The following is a 16,368-nucleotide window of genomic DNA, read 5'->3' as shown; positions in this document are numbered from 1 at the left end:
TGCAGGAGACAACAAAAGAATCATAAGGGACTAGAGAGGGAGCATGACTGAACAGAGAGGAAAGGAAGAGTGGTTAAAAGGGAAGACAGAAAAGAGACAGGACCAGGCTGAACAGAGTCCCATGGGCAGGAACACATGGAGTTACCAATGGAGGCACAAAATGTCTTTCTTATATTGCTGCTGGGAAACGGGGCTGAAAGGAAGTGAAGAAAATCAAAGACAATTAGAAATGAGGAAAATAGAACCAAAATATCTGGGCCCAGAGGTCTTTTCTGAGATTAATACTCCAACCAAGGACCATTCCTGGAGATAACCTAGGACCCCTGCACAGATGTAGCCTATGACCACTCAGTGCCCTAGGAATGGGAACAGGAGCTGTCTCTGACATGAACACATGGGCTGGCTCTTTGATCACCTCCCCCTGAGGGGGAGCAGCCTTACCAGGCCACAGAGGAAGACAATGCAGCCAGTCCTGATGAGACCTGATAGGCTAGGGTCAGATGGAAGGGAAGGAGGACCTCCCCTATCAGTAGACTGGGGAGGAGGGATGGGAGGAGAAGAGAGAGGGAGGGCAGGATTGGAAGGGGATGAGGGAGGGGGCTACAGCTGGGATACAAAGTGAATAAATTGTAATAAATAAAATAAAATAAAATTTTCTTCTGTGAAGACCTACAGAGGGCCCCACCTGACTGCTAAGATGCTTTGCCAATGGATATTTTTCACCAATTCTCACTCCTCAAATGCAGTTAGGAGAAAAACAGGATAATCTTCTGTACTCAGTGTGGTGGCTACCAAGAGCAAACATGTGCTTACATCACATACCTGTGCCTCTCTGCAGATGCCCTGGGCTGCAAATCATCAGAGTTTTATGTGATGTGTGGGAATTTTCTATCTGTGTTAAAGGATCCCAGGCCCTTTTATATATATATATATCTCCTCCTAGGAAGAATAAATCAACAAAAGAAGGCAAATAAAAGAGAGTCTCTTTGCTATATGATCATCATCTCAGAAAGAACTACAGCTTATAAGAGAGGACTGGAGTGTCTCCAGTTTGAAACATTTCTAAGAAAATCAGAAATATTGTGCTATGTGCTTGAACACTGCATTCTGATTTCAGGAATGTTAAGTTTTTCTACTTGAAAGTTTCTTAAAGACTTAATGAACTTAAGTTCAGTCCTCCACATCTCAGAAAAATCAAGGCTCTTCTCATCGGTCTTAAGAGAACCAAGAATGGAAAGGAAGGTAGAAACTTTCTAGAAAACAGGTCTTCAATATTTGTTGGATCTTGTATATCAGAATGAACTTGGAAAAAAGTCCAAATTCATTACCGTTATGTTTCCTTCCCACGTTCATAGTCATATATTGTTTTTTACAAAACCAGCAAGCTAGATCTGGTGGCCTCTAAGGGGAAGCCCCTCCCTTTAAAAAGCACTGCTTGATATCTTTGAGTCTAGTTCCCATCAACCACCCTACTCTCTTCTCTAAATTCTTCATTATAATTTGTATGGTAGTTAACAAAAATATTTTCACAAGTTCTTCCAAACTCCATGTTCTAAGAGGTGAATCCCAATTTTCTTCCTTTCAAATATGGTTAGATTTCTTACTCTAGTTCTTGAGAAATAGACTATGGTAGAAGTGAGAGGATATGGCCTCTTTTGTTGGACACTCATTCTTGGCTGCCATGCTGTGAGAAGACCCTGGCATCAATGTGGAGAAGTCTGTGTGCTGAGAAAGAGAAACTTCTCACCTACAGCCATGTGGCACCATTTTAAAGCTCACCAGCCCTGGTTAAGATTTTAGAGAGCTACAAGCCCTGGAATATCACTAACGGCCCTGAGCCATAACCACCCAGCCTGGCTGGTCAAAGCACCTAGCTCATTCAAATCCAGATAATAAAGTTTTGTTGATTTAAACTTTGAGTGTTGCTATGTTTTCCATTGCAGTAAATAACTGATGAAACATACGATAGCAGTAAAATCTCATTAACACTTGCTAAATTTACTAGAATATAATCTCTCTGTGGAAAAAAATCATGTCTGTCTCATCACTGGATTCTCAGTGTTTGGAATAAAGTCAATACTTAATACACATTATTGAGTAAACAAGCAAAAAAACCTTACTACATGACTAATGTTGCATTATATACTTTGCACTTGTTTTCTCACTTAATTCTCATAGCTTTGATTAAAAAGTGCATCTATTGTTCTTATTTTGGAGAGGCATTCCAAGGCTCCGTGGGGTCATGTTGCCAGATTTCAAAATCTCTATAACCCCACATCCATGGACGTTTGTGTGTGAACCGCACAATCAGTAAGAGATGCAGCTCCACTCTCCCCCTGAGAGCCTTTGCTCAGAACTCTGTAAATGAGGCCAAAGTGTGACATATCTTCCCACGGCCACGCAGAAGCAACAAACAAAAGCTTCTGCAGACAAGTGAAGATCATGACAGTCCCATGGCTTACTATGGCTTGAATGTGGCCTGTTCTTCAGGTTCGTGCACTGGAAGCTTGGTTACCCATGCGGCAATGTGAGAGGTGGTAGAAGCTTTAAGAGGTGGGGTCCAGTTGGGGTCGAACATTGATGTCACTGTTCTTCTAAGGAATTAATGCTGGTCTCGAATACTGGGTTATAAAGCCTGGTCTGAACTTTTTTGGCTGCTTCTGTTCTTGACTATTTCCCTTCCCATGCTTCAGCCATGTTGTGATATAGCGAAGGAAACCCTCACCAGAGGCCAGGCAGATGGGTGGCCTGATCATAGACTTTGGAAACTGTGAGTTACATCAACCTCTTTTCTTTGTAAAGCACCAGGTATTTCGTTATGGCAAGAACAATGGACCAACAATGCTAGTTGGCATGGGATGAGTCAAGTGTGCCCCGAGAGGTGAAAGGATGGGCAAGATTTGCACAGGGTGAATGGAAACAAGGCATCATCCCGCTCAGCCATCCCTCTACCTCCTGTGTTTGTGTGAGGCCATTCTCGGCTCCATCTCTAGAAGTGAGGCTGCAGGTTGGCTCAGAACAGGCACCACCTGTCTGGATCTCAACAGATGTCCTAAAATGGCCCGGACTCTCCAAAACCCACCCACAGTGGGGATTATATCATCAGGCCCCAAGTCCCTAAGGCCTGATAGGAAAATATGAACACTGAAAGCAAGGTTTCAGGAGAGTCAGCTTCCAAATCAATGGCTGAGCCATGTGTGATGAGCACTACACAGCTGCATATGTGCACACCGAAATATGCAGTCTTTGCCCTGAGCTGCTTTAGACTTTGAAAACAAAACAAAAATATTCTGGAAGTGCCGGCATGATAAATTGAGTTTGGTAGTTCCCCTTTATGCTGTTTTAGAGTTCATAACTCCATTTTATCAAGTGCTGTGACTCTGGGATGAGATAAAATTGGCAAAAACATTTTCAATCTTTGTCCTTATAACTCTGCCTGTTCCTTCCTTTAGAATGGTCTGTGTGTATGTGTGTGTGTGTGTGTGTGTGTGTGTGTCACACACTCGTGCAGATTCAGTTAGAAATAAAATAAAATTCTAAGCATTTATATAACTCATAATAGAATCTCAAGGTAATGCATTTTTATATTTTTCTCTCAATAAAAAGGCTGTTTTCCACTGAGTAGAAAAAGGAGGATTACATAAACTATTTGCCTAACATGTGAGTCAATTTTGTAGAGTAATCATGACATGAAAGAAGCTCATTGTATGCTATTAAGTTAAAATGCAGGTTAACAAACACCAAGCATGCAGAAAGATTTTTATTCACCTGCAGAAAAGACCAGAATGATGGACCATTAAATATTATTAATAAGACCTTTTTCCTTTTCTTTTCTCCTCTCTCTAGCCCTTCATTTTTCTCTCTTCCAATTCTATGTGACAGCCACTATCTTAGTCTTCAGGAGTCCTGAGATTTTAGTACTATAATTTGGCTTACAGTCAGTAAGATAAACAAATAATTGGAGGTAGCTTGGTGTGATACTGTGTGGCCTCTGAGATTAAGTCAGAACCAGATAACCTCAGAAAACATGAGCAAATAACTCATACCAACCTTTGCATGTCCTGAGGTTTTCTCATAGGCTTGGAAATAACTATGCCATGGGTTCCTTGCAGAAGTGAAACACAGGTCATCTACCAATGAAATTTTACTTACTTTTTCATTGCTGTGACGAAAATACCCATGAGAAGCAACTTATGGAAGGAAACATTTATTTGAACCATGGCTTTATAATTATACCCCTTGTGACAGGGGAAGGCACAGCTGCAGGAGTGTGTGGCAGAGACTATTCACATTGTGGTGAACCAGGAAGCAGGGGGCACTTGGAATTTCAATGACTCCACTATAGTGAGCCTCTTCCTCTAGCTAGAATCCACCTCCTTTGGTTTTACAGCTTCCCAAAAACATGTCAGCAGATGAGGGGAGAAAGATATGAACCTGTAGGCGACATTTTCAGATTCAAACTGTAACAGCTGCTGAATAACTCAGACAGGGCTCGTGTTTAAGAAATGTTGGTTTTCTCTGTCAATAAAAGCAATGTGTTGGATGTTCTTATACAAATATTTTATGCCTCTGCTACTTAATTCCAACGTGTCCTCATCCACTTTTGTATATCCCAGAGTAAATAAGCCTTTCAAAGGTGTTTGAAGTTGAAACCCAGCTTGATTCATTAAATACATTTCTTCGGGGGTGGGGAGAATATTCTTGTCTGTCATCAACGTTTAACAAAATTGGATAATACTGGCAAGAAGAGGACCTAAAACAATTTTGGTCAAATGCATTAAGCTCCAAAATTACCATCTCCCAAAAAGCTGAATGGGAACTTCAGTTCAGCAAAGTAAGGTGATTCTCATTCAAACATTTAAACATTGTGTTTGAAGTGTTATGATACTCCATGGGAGAGTAAAATGACCAAAGTGTCTCACTTACGCACTTTTGAAAAGTCATTCATTTCATAGTTACCAATTACATAGCTATCACTTTCCAAGAAGAGATAAAAGGCATTATATTCTATTTCCACAGGGGAAAACTTGATGCATTAAAAAGCATGTGTCTGTGATCCCTGCAGTCTTTAAAAGGCTTCATGTCCCACTGGCTGCAGATAGCCTCAAGGCAATATGTGTTCCCTATTTCCTAGCTCTATATCATGTACCCATTCTCCACTGAGTCTATCATCTCAAAGGATACCGAGAACCTTTACATCATCCACAAAGTGACCTTTGGTTTATAGTTCCTACTGGACTTGGTCTCTTGGCTGTTTCTAATGAGTTGTCTGTACTTTTCCCAAGTCCTCTGACTTATCCCATGGTCCATTTATTTTTTTTCCTGGCCCGGTTCCTTTTTAAGGTCTTCCCACAATGCCTACTTTTTCCTGCCTTTGGAAGGTCTTTCTAAATTCCTCTTCCTACACCTCACTCCTTTTTCCTCTGCCTTTTAACCCTTCCATGCTTCACAAACATTTATCTTCTCTCCCAGCTTCTCCCAAGCTCCTAGATCCACATTTTGAATTTCTCCACCAAAATGCTACAAGATGCCTCAAAGACTCAAGCCCCAAGATAAATTAGTCTTTCTCAAATGCTCACCTTGCACCTTAGTGCATCACTCTTCTCCCTTCGGAATCCTTCACAACAAGCTAGTTGACAAGCTCTAGCCCCTGACTTCCTAACATGTCAGAAATACAGCCACCTTGCCCCTCACATCGCCCATATCCAGGTTTTTACCCTTGCTTCTTTGTATTACAAAGGTAGGCTTCTAAGTGGAGCATTTTTTGTGTTACTGTCTTTTAACTTACCATCTTTGATATGAAAAAAGTTCTTACTGAAAAAAAAAAAAAAAGCAATTCTGCCTATCTTTTTAGAGTGCCCATACCTTCTCCTATGGGGTGAGGTTTACATTCACCAACACTGTAGTACATAGGAAGGCCTTTCAAGTCCTGTTCCCACTTACTCTTCCATCCTTGCTCATGATTGCTACCCAGAAGCCTCACATCCTCATGTGTGATGCAGCATTCAGCCCTTCCACCACAAGTAAAACATGCTCCATGCCTCAGTCACTCACTTGGGGATCTTTTGGCCTCCTGGAAGCTACTGGACTTCTCCTCTGCTGCTTGAAAACTGCTGGCTTCCTGCTTGCTTCTGCATCTTGTTTTGAGTTGCTTTATAAGAGCATACTTCATTTTGATTCCCCAAGGCCTGACACAATGCTAGATTGACCATAGCTATAATGTCGGGTCTTGTTAGAAATGCCATGCTGTGTTTTGCTCATTTATCAAATGTCTTTAGATGTTCACTGAAGCCTCCTCTTATGACTTCAATGTGGCATGTTCCTTCCAAAATTCAGGCTGAACTTTGAATCTCAGTGTAATATTGTTGAGACCTCCAATGGATAATTAGATCATGGGGGCTTCCCCATCACAAGAAACTCACGTAGTTCCTACAAGAGCAGGGTGCTATAACGCAAGGCTCTAGTCTCTTGTTTCCTCTCTCATGTACACTTGAGTATCTTTGCATGTAAACACTTGATTTTATGAGTGTGCCACCAGGATCTTAACAGATGTTATAAGCCCCAAACCATAAGCTTAAATAAACCTCTTTTCTCCTTAAATTATTCAGGCATAGATATTCTGTTATAGTAACAATTTCTGAAGAAAACATCCTGCTTAGTTAAAAAATTAAATCTTTTACATTGATAGTCATATAAAGTTCAGGAATAAGAGCGATACTCTCCTTTGATGACAGTCAGAACAGCAGGTGGCAAATAAGCATGGACAGTCCCGGCGATTAGATTATCTGTAGCCTGCTGTACACTGTCAGGACATCAGAATTCAAGAGGATTATCACATCAGGGTGCTCTTTGGACCTTATGGTATAGTAAGGGCAGCAGGAATCCTGATGGATTAGTGTCCAAGCTGCAATTCAATATCTGCTTCTAAGATATCAATATTTTCTACAATCTACCAAAAAAAGTTTAAATTCATTTTTATGGTGTCAGGGCTTTTCACCATGACACAATACTTTCAGCCTCATTTAGAAATAATACAAGCAACATGCTAAGCCAAGGTTTCTGTAGAGTTCACTTGCCTGTGAACCACTGAACGATTTAAGCTCTTATTTATTAGGGCTGGAGTGAGTGCCTGGGATTGTGCATTTGTTTTTTGTTTTTTAAGTTCTCTTTCTCTCTCTCTCCCCCCCACTCACACCTTGTGTGTGTGTGCGTGTGTGTGTACATGCACAAAAACGCCCATTGAGTCAGAATAGGGTATCAGAGTCCCTAGAGCCAGAGTTCAGTGAAACACAAAGCTAGGAAATGAACTCTAGTCCTCCAAAGGAGCAGCATTGCTCTTAATGGCTCAGTCCTTGCCTGGTCTCAGATTCTGCATTTCTAGCCAGGCGTAGAGATGCAGATGCTAGTATTCCACAGGCTGTCATTTTAACATTTTTAGGAGTAAGGGTCTTTACTCAGCACTTGCCCAGCTCTGTGTATCTATCCTTACTTCTACCTGAAATGGCCTCTGGTCCCAGTGAATGACTGCTATATGCGAACCTTGCTAAAAAGCAATCTCTCCACTAAAATGCTTTCTCATCTCCTTAAGTAAACATGAATTCTTCCTCCTTGGGAAATTTTGTGGATTGGATTTAGAAATCATCACTAAAAAGTTACAAGTTGCAGTTTTCCATGTTCCTCACGACTTTAGGACATGTTTCTGCTTTCCCAATCACATCTCAAAATGATCTGGACATTCAACTTTAATTCTGCACAGTAATTAAAGTATTGTTCAGAAACTCTCATTCATTCAGGATAAAATAACCAGAAAGTATGAACAACCTAGATTTTTCAGACTTGCATGATAATAACTTATATTCATAGTAATAACCCAGAGGGACAGGAGCTTAAAATAGTAATAAAAGATAGATTAAAATTATGTGAAGCACATTTTAGTGTTAAGTGAACTCCATAATGTTCTAATTCTCTGAACAATAAATAATGTGTGTGTGTGTGTGTGTGTGTGTGTGTGTGTGTGTGTGTGTGATATGTGCTCTGGTTCCTTGAAAATGTACAAGAAATGGGAAATTGTCACTTTCATTCCCATGCAGTATTTACCAACCTTAGCATCAACTCTATGCCTGCAGATCCTCCACCACACACATACACACATGCACACCCACACATGCACGCCCAAACATTTCCTAGATTCATGAAATAAACAGGTGCAGTCCTTTTTCTTTCCAAAACTGAAGAGCATTTGATTATCCTGAGTCTTCATACCATCTTTCTTCATTTTTTTACATATTGTTAAAATGAATGTATATTTCCTTCTGTTGCAAGAGATTGCAGAGGCTAGCAAACATTCATATGCCAAAATCATACATATACATACACACACACACACACACACAATGCAGAAGAGAAAGCCAAGGGTCAGTATGAATGAAGTGAGCAAATGCAGTTGCCTAGGCATGTATTCCCTGGGCACTCACTGGGCAAGGATGTCAGTATAGTTAGGTCTAACTTCTAGTGTACATACTTTCCTTCCTTCCTTCTTCCCATGACACCAAAGGCTGTACGGAGGATTTTCCCTTTTCTCTATTCTGGGACTTGCTTATGTACACAGTTTCTTTTTGCAGAAGTAGCATATACAGATCAGTGTTCTTTGGGATTCAAGCAGAGTTGCTTCTTAACTTACAAAGGAGAATAAATTACACATTAGTTTAATATTTTTAAACATTGCATCGAATACATTTTTCCTTAATAAACTTGGGTGTGCAACCTTAGCACCCAGAATATTTCTCTTAGTTCAGTGTTCTAATTCCTTCCAAGAATGTACAGCCTGGGTCTCAGTCTGACTCTGTTTTAGCCCATCAACCAAGCCCCAGGGCTTGTTCAGAGAGATTCCAATATTAGCTTCAAGCTTCACTTCCCATTAACGGTGTTTCCTTGTCCTTCAAAGAAGTTCAACCTTCATTCCCAGTTTCATTCTCAATGTAATTCAGCAACATAGCCAGGAAAGATGCCCCTAAGCTTGGGGAAGCTCAGATTGGATCCATCAGCTCCAACTGAACAGAGTGTTGTAATGGACACCCCCCCCCAAATCATAAGAAGTGAAGATTAGATATCATCAGTAATTCACTACTTTACCTCAACCCGCCCTGTGGCTTCCAGAGTATAGTTCAAAAATGAGGCAGGCACTTACTGAGGTTCTCCAGAGCTCACAATGCTTGGTTATGCTTGTGGGATAGTTTTCCCCGGATATGTGGTTTCCTTTCTGCATGCTTAGCTATAATTTGAAAGGTAGGCCTTTCAAAATATATTCAGTAATAATTATAAAGTGATGCTTGGAGCAACATGCATATGAGTTCATGACCCCCCCACACACACACACAGAGAGAAGGGGCAAGGTACACCTTTCAAAGACATGTCCATAGCATGTCTTTGACAGTCCTCTAAGGAGATGACTCTACAAGTCCTACTACCTCAATGTTTATTCAGCTGTGAACTCAGAGATGAAGGAAATTGATGCCCTCATGATACAGTCACCTACCATCAGCATTACCAAATAGGAATGCAATATTTAGCGTCTGAGCCTGTATCAATCGCTTCACATTCAAACTGTGTGATAGCTGTTGATATCCTACAGTGATGGTCTTAGAAACCTGTCTGGGGCCAAATAGAGGTGTGATTATTTTTTTTTTCAGGGGAACACCTGTGCCCTGACCAAGGCAGGACTGGGCAGAATGAATAGGAAGTTCCATCACACTGGCTCCTTGCATTCTTCTTTGTGTTTTGCTTTCTGTCTGTGAAGAATTCCTTGGCTTCTGATTGCCCATCATTTGTCTTCCAATTGACTCAAGGCATCAGGCTTTATTTGGGCCTATTTCATACAACTCTACCTCATTTCTTGCAGACAATTTGCCTTGACCTCCGCTATTTGTTTCTGCCTTGATCAAGAGCCCGGAACTTTTACGTCACAGATGCCTGCTCCTTCCCATCATGTTCCATTTTGCTCAGACTTGCTGCCTTACCCTTTATCTACTATCAGTGGCCATCTCCATTACTACATAAAAATAACTGATAGAACTGCAAGAATGCCAAAGTGTCGTGATCTTTTATTGGGAGGACAGTCACAGCGAAGACAGAATCTCATCAGAATTCCATACTCAGCACCAACTACATAGGAGAGGCTGGGCAACAACAGTGAAGGTGAATACCCCACACTAGAAGCCACGTCATTTTTATTCATGCCATCTTGGAAGGAGAGCATAGTCCTCACTAGACAACCTGACTATACCTGGATCTTGGACTGCACAGCCTCTAGAACTAAGGAAAAATAAAATTCTGTTCTTCTAAGTTATCTAGTGTTAAGTATTTTGTTACAGAAATGTTCATGGGCAGATACTTGGGTTGGTTAATTTCGGATATCAGAACTCGGCTGAACTGCGAAACATGGCATTGGAGAAGTATGATTAGAAACAGGCTCCTACAAGCTGGTGTGTGGCAGGCACCAGTCCAGCAATCCTCTTTCATATGAGCACGTCAGTGCCCACCCAGATATTCTACAGATGTGTTGTTTTCTGTGACTTCAAATATGTGATGGCGAAAGAAGCACACACACTTTTTTCACAGTGTGAGTCTACGACCAGCAATACCCAGGGCATCGTAAAGACGATATTCCAGTTCATTATAAAACCAAGGAACAAGAGAACCTTTTCCTGTATTTCCACAGCTCTGCTTTAAGAGTTACACGATAAAACGGTACAATGAAGAGCTGTCTGCTCCACTCTGTCGCACAATTGGTGAGTTATAGTAGAGCAGCTCATGCAGCTGAGATGAATTGAAAGCCATTCTTCTCAACCAAGCTTTTGCCATCCAACACGATGAGGACACATGAATTTCTGAACATATGCTCAGTCTTTTCTTGTTCCGTTTGTGCCGGGTGGTGAGACATCAGGGTGTGTGTGTGTGTGTGTGTGTGTGTGTTCCCTAGGACCAGGGGCATGGTTAAAGAGTCAAGAAAATTAGAGAATGTCCCGTGTTTGCCAATTGTCTGCCAGCCTCAAACAAAAATAGGACAAGTTACCATCAGGAACAGAGTTTGCGTTGTTCCTTCACTGCACCTATATTCAACATTGGGTGGAAAGGTAGGAGGACTACCTTAATTTCCTTTCATCTCGACTCTAGGTAAATAACTATACCCTAGAAAAAAAATAAGCCTCTCCAACTTCAGCCCCTAACTAATGCTGCCATGAGGATTTCACTCAGAGATGATCCTTTGGCTTTGAGATAAGGCAGTGGGTGGCAGAGCCATCAACTGTTGGTTCTCTGATTTACCCACTCACTCACTCATTCCTTCAACGAATCATCAGCCCAACTGCTTTATGCTACATCTACTCTTCTTCCTTCCTGTGTTAACATTTATATTTGTTTCATGGTTTGAGTGTGTGGCCTCCAAAACTCAGGTGTTCCACCATCACTGTCTTAAGAATGTGGCCTTATGAAGTTATTAAGTCATTGGGTTCCACTTTTATGAATGGGAATAAAGGCATAAAAAGGGAAGCTGTGCAGCATTCCCATTCACTTGCCCTTCTGCCATGTGTAGATGGAGTACTCCTCCCTTATGGAGGATGCCTATGGTGCCATCTTAGAAGGAGAGTGTCATCCTCACTAGACAACCTGACAATACCTTGATCTTAGATTGCACAAACCTCTAGATGTAAGAGAAAATAAGCTGCTTTTCCTCTAAGTTATCCAGTGTGAAGTTCTTGTTTGTGGCAACATAAAATGGACAGAATACTTGGGTTGGTTGATTTGGGGTGGCAAAAATTGACTGAATTAAGGAACACTCCAGTAGTTGGTGATGCATTTTGTATCAAATGTTTCAGTAGTCAAATCCCATTTCTCTTACAGTAAAAAGGAAAACCTTTGGTAGCTTCTGTTTAAATGGAGTATTTGGCTTCCCCAGGTGGCTCTATGAGGATGTTTGGTAAAGACTGTATATAGCCTGGTGAACAGAATGGGCAAGATCCAACCTTGGTGTCAGAAGGCATCATCCAGCCTCCTGGGAGTTTGGTATAACAAAATGGCTATTTCTTAGCTCAAATACTTATATTTTGGTTTGAAACAAAAAGAGGCCAGGAAATAAACCCCAATGTCTCCTGTCAGCTTCTTGTTTGTGGAGCAGCTTGCTGCACTTCCAGCAAGTTCAAATCCAGCATTCATGCTCAGCTATTACAGTTCTCATGCTCTTCCAGAGAGAAGTCAGTAAAGCTGTGTCACACGAAGATCATTCCCCAAATGTGGTTAAACTTAAATCTCTCCCTTTCTCCTGGGAAAAATCCATAGGCTTATGTAGAAAAAGACTTTCATTCCAGTGTTAAACTTTGAAGTCTGGGTACAAAAGACTTCAGCATGCAAGGCCTGTTTCTTTCTAGAGTGCTGGCCCAGATTTCAAAGAAAGATGAAAGCAGGTAAGAAATCCCTGCTACTGCATTCTTGGGCTCTGGGGGACTCAAGGCTAGGACAATGCAGAACATGACAACAAATACCAGATAACTGATTAGGTTTAATGTGTAAAAAGTTGGAGGCACAGGATTCTTGGCAGAGAAACCTGATCTTGCCTGCCTATTATCCAAAGTCGAAGATGTGTTATTCCCTTTCTCCTTCACTACTTTTCCCTTTCTTTACCACCTGTCTATAAATGCTGTGGGGCAGTTTAGAAGGGGGACTTGGGGAGATGTCAGGCAGTGATTCTTAAAGTCCACTGCTTTGATACGCATCTGCATCAGTTAGTTTTCATCGATATGACAAAGAATTTGAAAAAAAAAAAAAAAACTTAAGAAAGGCAGGGCTTATAGATTAGCCCTGCCCACATCTTTGGCCAGAGAGGCTTCATTCTGTAACGGTCAGCAGCTGATGCTGAGGCACATAACTGGTCAGAGTAAGTGACTTTTCAGCTTTTTTTCTCTAAATGGAACATCCATATCCATTCCCCCTGCCCCACAAGGCTCAGGAAACATCACAGAAGAAGGGATGGAAAGAATTTAAGAGGCTGAGGATGGGGAGGCATGCTGTGAAGTTCTGTCTTCTGACATGACACGGCCTTGCACTCAGGAACTCATTGCAGCAATGGTTACCTGCAGAAGACACAAATAACATCAAGGCAACAAGATTAGTCGACAACCTAACAGGCAACACTAGTTGGATTCAGCTGATTCTTTAAAAGACAAACCCACAAAAAAATCTAAATGGACATGAAGGTGGGAAGGGGACATGATTAGGGTGCCTGAAAGGTAAAGGAGGGGAGTTGATAGAGTATATGATCAAGATACACTGTTTATATGCATGAAGCTGTCCAAGAATTCATAAAAAGATACTCTATTTTCCCTTAAAAAAGGAAAAATAGTCAAGAAATTGAGAAAGCAAGCGTGTATGCTTTCGTTTCTTTCTGCTTTTGATTGTAGATGTGATGTGACTAGTTATTTGAAGTTCCTGCCTCGATTTCCTCACAATGATAGAATAGCAATGAAATAAACCAATCTCTCCCCTCCAAACAGAAATAAAGCAAGCAAAAAAGGAAGAAAGGAAAGAAGAAAAGAAGGGAGAGAGGGAAGAAGGAAGAAGTGAAGAAAGGATGTGGTTTGAGGGCCGTGGCATGATTGTGGGAGCATGAAGTGGCTAGTCACATTGTGTCTCTGGTCAGGAAAAAAATATATTTATATCAGTCTTCTACTCAGGTACCTTGCACACGAAAAGACCCCATTTGCTTGAATCTACAACCAGAATGCCCAAACTTTTCCACCTCCCCGGTAAGGACAGGGCCAGATATGTTAGTGTTTAGTTTGCTTTCTATTGCTATGATAAATACCACGACCAAAAGCAACTTAGGGAAAGAAAGGGATTAATCTTACAACTCCCAGGTCACAATCTATCATCGAGGGAAGTCAGGACAGGCACTCAGGCAAGAGCTGAAGCAGAAACCACGTGGCAACAGTGCCCGCTGGCTGGTTCTCTAGTCTCAGACAGCTCTCTCTCTCTCTCTCTCTCTCTCTCTCTCTCTCTCTCTCTCTTTTTAAATAGTTCTTTTCTTATTGAAGCAACATGTTTTTCATGCAGAATATTCTGATCTTGGTCTACATTCTCTCAACTATTTCTAGATCCTCTCCACCTTCCTACCCTCCCAACTCTATGCTTCTCTCTCTCTCCTCTCTCCCCTCTCACCCCTTTCTCTAGCAAACAAACAAAAGAGAACAAAATAAAAACAAAGAAAAACACAGAGAGGGAGAGACAGTATATATACATACAGAAAAAAACAAACCCTAAAACCATAACATAAAATCATAAGCCATAATATACAAGCAAAAGACAAAATGTCTACAAAAATACCATTGAGTTCATTTAGCATTGGCCATTTACTGCTAGGCATGGCCAAAACCTGCCCTTAAGTATCACTCATTGAGACTCTATTGGAGAAGACAGTGTTTTTCTTTGTAAGCAGATGTCAATTGCACATAGCTTCTTGATTAGGGATAGGAGCTCATGTCCATTTCCCTGTCTCAGTCCCCCCTTCTTCCCCAATCTGCAGGCCTCCCCAATGTGCGGGCCTGGTGCATTACTGAACTCATTATGAGTTCATATTGCAGTGGTCCTGTTATGTATAGAAGACAGTTTCCTTGGTGTCAAATCTTTCTGTCTCCTCTTCTGCATACTTCCCTTAGCCCTGATGGGAGGTGTTTGATGAAGATATCCAATTTAGGAAAAGGTGTTCCAAAGCTTCTCACTCTCTGCACACTATTTGGTTGTAGGTATCTGTGTTAGTTCCAATCTATTGCAAGAGGAAGCTTACCTAATTACGGTTGAGCAGAACACTGACCTATGAGTATAGCAGAATGCTGTTAGGAGTCATTTTATTTCTACTACTTCTTTAGTAGAATGGAAGTATTTGGTTGTCTTCTAGACCCACGGCCTATCTAGTCTCAGGTTCCTGGTCATATAAGCAGTGTCAGTCGTATGTCCGAATTCATGGGGTGGCTTTAAATCACCAGAGAGTGGTGGGTTACTACCACAACATTTGTGCCACTATTGCACCAGTATATCATGCAGCCAGACCACCGTGATAGACTCCAGGGTTTGCGGCAGGGCCGGTGGTTGCCTTTCTCCTGTAGCAGCATGTGAGCACCTTCCAGTATCATGAGCACTAGTCAGTAGGGATGAAGTCTCTAGTTAGGTGCCAGCTCGACTTTTCCATGTTCAATGAGTTATGTAAATGTTCCCTTCAGTAATAAGGCCTTACCGTTAGTTTGTGAAAAAGCAACTGAAACATTTGGCAATAGCCTGAGTTATTTGGAAGTTTCCATGGGTCCCCTTTGGCCAATGAATCAACTGTAACTTAACCCATTTCTGGCACTGGATATTTCACTTGTTGGGAAAAGATGTCTAGTTGGGATGTTATCTCCCCCTGTTATTTGGTGACTCTATTTTCATTTATTTCATATATATTTTAAGAAGCTTCTACAGTAGTAGGATGCCCTGCCTAAAGATGGTACCACTCACAGTTGTCTGGACCCTCTTAGATCAGTTATCAAGGAAACATCTCTACAGATATGACCACAATCCAATCTGAGCAATTCCTAACACAAATTGAGACTCCCCTATGTAACTCTAGGCTGTGTTAACTTGAAGGCTCAAGCTAACTAGGATACTTGGATTCAAGGTTCTTCAGACTTGACAGCAAGCAAACAAGCAAGACAACTTGCCTTCATGGGCTCGTAGTTTCTTTTCTTCATACAACCTCTCCTATTTCTTGTACAAACTAGTTCCTTAAAACAACCCATTATAGGTACCTTAGTTTCCATCTTGCATTGAAAACAACACTATTTTGTTCACCATAGAGTCTTTTGCATTGGTTTTGCCTTTTTCAAGGATTGCCTTAAAATATTAGTCTTGATTCCTCAGTTTATTAGCACTCTTTTACAATTTTCTCCCATGATAATTGCCTCACCTCTTTTCCTTTTTTGCCTCACTCTTTTATATTAATTTATAACCCACTTCATCTTGACATTTACTCTCCAATTTGCAACAGAAATGAACCTGGAAAGGCTCATAAAAAAATTCAACATGTGCCATTTGTTTTAAGGGAAATTTGTTGGGTTTTCCTTGGCATTCCTTAAAGCACTCTAAACATACAAAACGATCAATTAGAATAGCTACAAATGTAATGGTCGTACAAACTATCACTCTATTTATACCTAAATATCTTCCTAAAATGTCAACATCTTATCTTCCTCCCTATTTTTAAATTCTACCTACATTTCCTTAAGGTTCATTTTTACTGGTGTGTGTGTGTGTGTGTGTGTGTGTGTGTGTGTGTGTGTGTGTGTG

General features: G+C 41.1%; 1 long non-coding RNA gene across 1 annotated transcript in view; it reads right to left on the bottom strand.

Moving 5' to 3' along the window:
* Nucleotides 1-12,541: 12,541 nt before the first annotated feature.
* LOC129688449 (uncharacterized) overlaps nucleotides 12,542-16,368 on the bottom strand; it is a 19,790-nt gene continuing 15,963 nt past the window's right edge. Inside the window, exon 3 of the long non-coding RNA XR_008721943.1 lies at nucleotides 12,542-13,124. This is a non-coding gene — a long non-coding RNA (uncharacterized LOC129688449). The remainder of the gene's footprint in view (nucleotides 13,125-16,368) is intronic.

Source organism: Psammomys obesus, unplaced genomic scaffold (genome assembly GCF_907164565.1).
Source record: "Psammomys obesus unplaced genomic scaffold, mPsaObe1.curated_primary_1811, whole genome shotgun sequence".
Classification (NCBI taxonomy): Eukaryota; Metazoa; Chordata; class Mammalia; order Rodentia; family Muridae; genus Psammomys; species Psammomys obesus.
Note: the sequence above shows the minus strand (reverse complement) of the source record. Positions and strands in the feature narration are given on the sequence as shown.